This window comes from Dipteris shenzhenensis, chromosome 24 (assembly GCF_047967505.1).
Source record: "Dipteris shenzhenensis isolate YYH24624 ecotype China chromosome 24, Dip_SZ_1.0, whole genome shotgun sequence".
Lineage (NCBI taxonomy): Eukaryota > Viridiplantae > Streptophyta > Polypodiopsida > Gleicheniales > Dipteridaceae > Dipteris > Dipteris shenzhenensis.
The window spans coordinates 14509308-14515307 of NC_141619.1; positions in this window are offsets into that span (position 1 = coordinate 14509308).

A 6000-nucleotide genomic window follows, 5' to 3' on the forward strand; every position below is an offset into this window, starting at 1 on the left:
CATCTTTATCATTCAAGTATGTTCCTATAGGAACAGCATTGGGAATTCTTGATGGTAGCATTGCTCTACCTTCTGCATCACATTTCCATAATTGAATACCTTCTAGTGGTTTCCATTGAACTGATTTTGGATGCATCAGATATTGGAACATTGATGCATGAAAAACGGAAACTGCAATGGTTTTGAATGACCGACTAATGCCTCTTTTCCTTTGCACAAGTATCCCTTTACAAATTAATTTTTGAAATCAGGAATCTCTTGAATTACAAATGGGGATGGAAGAGAGGTTTGGCATTCATTGAAAGATTGCATGAGATGAGGATATGTGAAAGTACAACTCGTTTGAGAATCTACTAAACAATGCATCGATGTCCTCATGTGTATGTCCCACCATCAAGAATCCTAGTTACATCATTTGAAAGACTCCATGTGCAACAAGCAGGGACAAAAATGCAAACAAGTATCTATTTTTATTCTCAGAACCACAGTTGTCTACCTGTAAGAGTAGTACTCGTGGAAGTTGCTTGTACCCATTACTGGATGAAGTTATCCTTGAACTTGTTGTAGCCTAAACATCATATTTATTCAGTTCTCCTATTGAAAGTCCATCTTCATGCATGTGGTAGTCTAATGCATCTCTAGACATCAATGTAGAGTATAAATCTTGACTTTTGCTACCGTGCTTGTTTGAAACATCACCATACATGTGCTTGTCTAACCTGTCAAGGTTTTGCAAACATAGTGACTGTGAAGATAGTGGGAGAGAGGGAAGGAGTCTCACTTGCGGCTTTCTCACATACACAATGGGGGAATACACACAAAGGTGGAGGCTAAAAATAGTTTTCCTCTTCTTAGTTGTGTAAGCCAAAAAGAACTCTAGTACAAAGAAATAGAAGAACCCTATATGTGGGTCTCAAACCAAACTCAGCTAGCTAAGGTGGCATACTAACTGAGTGACAAACTAGAGTACATAAGGATAGCTGTCATCTAGCTATTATTCGTGGGCAATGTACCAACCGCATCTGCAGCTAACAAGTCGGTGACATAAATGCACAACGGTCACCCTGGCATATCACAAGTGGAACTCGATATCTCAACACTCCCCCTTGAGCTCAATCCCAGTTCTTACACACCAAGCAGGTCTCTGAACTTGTGTAGCTTCTCTACGCCTAATGCCTTCGTGAATATGTCAGCTACCTGATCCTCTGTGCTGACATAAACTAGATCAATAAGACCTAGTAAAACCTTCTCCCGCACATAGTGATAATGCACCTCTATGTGCTTTGTTCTAGCATGATAGACTGGGTTATTTGCCAAGTGTATGCTGCTCATGTTTTCACAATAAATGACAACTGGCCTCATTTGTAGACTGATGCATATCATAGAGTAGCTTATGCAACCAAGCTACCTCACATGCAGCCATTGCTGCACCCCTGTACTGAGCCTTTTGCTCAACAAGGAAACTGTAGGCTGTTTCTTGCTGCTCCAAGTGACTGCAGCACTCCCAAAAGAAAACACATATCCAATGGTAGATCGTCTATCAAAAAATACTACTAGCCCAATCAGCATCAGTGTATCCATGCAACTGTATTTGAACCCCAACCTCATAAAATATTCCATACTGCAATGTGGACTTCACATACCTAAGTATGCATCTAGCCACATCCAAATGCGATTTCCTTGGAGCCTGCATAAACTGACTTACCAATCCAACAGCATAGCTCAAATCTGACCTGGTAATAGTCATATAAATCAAGCTTCCTACTATGTGTCTGTACATAGTAGGGTCTTCCAGAAGCTCACCTGCATCTGCGCTCAGCTTCACATTCTTCTCCAAAGGAACTGAAATGGGCTTACAGCCTATCATCCCATATTTGGATAGCATGTCCAATCCATACTACCTCTACAAGAGCCATATCCCACTTGGTGATCTAATCACCTCAATGCCCAAGAAATAACGTGGCTCTCCGAAATCCTTCATCTCAAACTTCTTCTTCAATAGCATTTTCACATGAAGGATATCTTCATCACTATCACCTGTGATGATCAAATCATCAACATAAATGACAAGCAGCATAATGCCTTTCTCTATTTTTCTCACATAAAGTGAGAAATCTGCCTTGGAAATATGAAAGCCAAAAGTGACAAGATACTATCCTATCTTGTTAGACCATGCTCTAGGTGCTTGCTTGAAGCCATACAAGGCTTTCTTCAACCTGTAAACAAACTCAGGATGAACTGCATGAACATAACCTGGTGGCTGCTCCATAAAGACCTCTTCTTGCAAATCACCATGCAAGAAGGCATTCTTTACATCCATCTGATGTAAAGACCATCCCTTTGATGCAGCCATAGCAATGACTGCTCTTATGGTTGCCATCCTTGCAACCGGATTGAATGTTTCTTCATAATCAATGCCATATGTCTGTGCATACCCCTTGACAACTAATCTTGCCTTGTATCTGTTCACAGAACCATCTACATTGTGCTTCACCTTATAAATCCACTTACAACCAATTGCATTCTTGTCTTTAGGCAAAGGCACCAATTCCCATGTAGCATTTGCTTCCAAGGCATCCATTTCTTCATCCATGGCTTTCTCCCATTTTTCTTTTCCCATGGCTTGCTCAAAAGAAATGGGTTCTGGATCCTCTATCACTTTGACCATATAGGCATAGTGAATGGCTGTAAATCCATCATATTTCAACCTATCTAGAGGATACCTAGCTCTACTAAACCTGCACAAAATAGGCTCACTTCTAGGAGCTCTCAAGACATCTGTGGTCTTCCTTACTCCAGGTGTAACAATAGAAGGAATACCCAACTCATCATCAATGCTCTGTTCTGAGCCACTAGATTCACCATCCACATAAGAGTGACCTGCATTCACATCAAACATGAGCTGATGTACCTTCTCTTTTCCTTTTTGTGATACCTACGTACCACTATCTGCATTGCTTTGAGGAGATTCTCCTGATCTCAATCTGCCTGTCCATGGTGAAGTATGTGAACCACTGCTAGAGGACCCTGCAGGTCCACTAATATTTTGTGATTGCTACTATGAATTCTGTGCAGCATTACATTTTGTGCATCTACATCATCAATCACATTTATTGGTTTATACTAGTTGCTCATCTCATCAAAAACAACATCTTTGCTCACTGTGAACTTACGAGTAGAAGGGTTATAGCATCTATACCCTTTCTGCTGCAAAGAATAACCAATAAAGATGCACTTCTCAGCTTTTGTATCCAACTTGGAACTCAACTCATCTGGCACATGAACATTGGCAATGCAACCAAAAATTTTCAAATGAGAAATATCTGGTTTCCTACCAGTATACATCTCCTCTGGCGTCATGCCATGTATTGCTACAGTGAGAGTCCTGCTCATTATGTAAACTGCTATAGCAATTGCTTCAGCCCAATAATAATATGATAGGGCTTTTTCATTTAGCATGGCCCGAGATACCTCTCCAATATGCCTGTTTTTCCTTTTTGCAAGTCCATTTTGCTATGGGGTATGACTGCATGAATATTGTTGCTTTATGCCATGCTCCTACAGGAACCTTGCAAACTCATTTGAGAGGTACTCTCCCACTCCATCTAACTTAGGCATTTTATTTACAGGCCTGTTTCTTTTTCAACCATAGCTTTAAAAGCTTTGAAGTGCCCAAACACTTCACTTTTCTTTTTCATAAAATACACCCAAACTTTTCTACTGTAGTCATCAATAAAAGTAAGAAAATAATGACAGCTTCCAATAGATGCAGCTTTAGTAGTCCACACATTAGAGTGGATTAATTCCAATGGCTTCTTACTCTCTTGAAATGCCTAAGAAATGGTTTCCTTGCCTGTTTTCCAAATTGACAGGCTTCACATACCTTATGCATTTCTGCAACCTTGAATTTAGGCAATCCTGCAATAATATTTTGGGCCTGCATTGATTTAAGTCACTGTACATTAACATGACCAATGTGTTTATGCCAGATATCAATATCTGCAACTACACTGGTCCCATGTGCAAACATTGCTGCACTCAATTTAGGCATGTCCGCATCCAATGTAAACATCCTGCCCTTCTTCTTTCCTTTTGCTATCAAGCAACCGTTATTTTTCATATCCTCAAGAAAGCATCCGTGAGGATTAAATCTGACCTGCAAGCCCTGCTCAACCATTTAACCAACAGAAACCAAGTTCTTGGTGATATTCGAGACATGAAATACATCAGACAGGTATTTCTTTTTCCCATCCTGCATAGACAAAGGAATTTTACCAATCTGCACAATAGGATGTGTAGTATCATCACCAGTCTCCACAAATCCTGGTTTTTCCATTTTCCTTGCATCGTGCATCCATTTTGCATGACCTGTCATGTGGTTTGATGCACATGAGTCAACATACCACACATCATTTCTTTCTTCTGCACTTGTCATAGAATTGGTCATGTGCTGCACCATAAATAGATGCTCATTTTTGTCATCACCCTGTCTACTAGAGGATGCATAGTTGCCTTCCTGCAATTTTCCGTTCATAATGATTCTGCTTTTTGTAGCATTCTTTAGCCATATGACCCATTTTACCACAATAGTAGCATTCAACATTGCTGTTTGCATTTTAACCTCTCTGCCATCCACCATGGCCTCTTTGGCTCCCCCTGCCTTCAGAGTTACCACGTCCTCCTCCATAGGACTGGTTTTCTTGAGTTTGCTACATATTTTGATTTCTACCATGGCCTCCAGATCGGCCTCCTCTACCTCTGCCTCTACCTCTTCAAGCATTTGAGTAGAAGACACTTTCTTTTGAAGTTCCTCTTGAAGAAGATGCACCACCATTTCTCTGCTCTTCAGAAATTAGAAGAGCAAACAACTCCTCAAAGTCAGGAAATTTTTCACAGACGGCAATGGATGTCCACAACTGTGCATAATCCTTTCCTAGACCATTCAAGGTCACAGAAACTAGATCATCATCTTCGACTGGCGACCCAATGGAAGTAAGCGCATCTGCAATTTTCTTCACCTTCATGTGGTAGTCATTGATGCTCATATTTTCTCTCTGCACATTGTGCAACTCCTGCTTGAGCTGCATTTTCTTGGCTTGAGTATTTGTGCTGTACATTTTTGCCAAAGTATCCCATGCCTCCTTTGGCATACTTGCATCCTGAATATGCATAATCATAAAATCCGAAATACTAATAGACACCCAATACATAACTTTTCTGGCTTTCTTATGCCAGGCTTTAAATGCCTGCATTTCCTGTTGATTGGGAACATTAGGAAGAACTGGTTCTACTTCATTTCCTGTAATGAACTCCTAATAGCCTTTTCCCATAAGGAAATTCGTCATTCTAAACTTCCATGCTTGGAAGTTGTTCTTGTCAAGCTTTTCAGTGACAATCTGTGAAAGAGAATCAGATGCCATTACAAAACACAGTGAAAAATTCCGTCACTGCAAAAAACACAGCTTCTGCCTCACACAGGCAAATCTGCAAAACTGATGAAAGTGGTATTTGACCACACAGTCACTTCCTAGTGACGATTTTGCATGAACAGGCAATAAGGATGATTTTGTAACTCCCAATATCTCTACGCATAGGCATATGATGCAATTTTTGCGACAAATTTTCACCGACCTGCGGAGAAGTGGTCACACAGCAAAAACAGCGCCTTTTTCTAAGTGCCTACGAAGAACTTCTGCCTTCGAAACAGGCCCCGAAATGGCCTCGAATCAGAAAAATAAAGTCACTAAGGGCTTTGCCCATTCCCGTAGCATATATTGCTCTCTTGCCACACTGCCAAGGGTGTCTCAATCTGAGACAGTGCACTCTTGCACTTCCGGCTATGCTACCTGCAGAGATTTTCTCCCAAACTCGAAAAAGGAAAGCAAAACTGGTCCTCTTACTAGGACACCGTGAACTTGGTATTGTGACATGAAGTTGGGGGTAATAAACTTCACGCACCTCTTCACTTCCTGCAGCATTCGAACTGACTACCAAAGATAC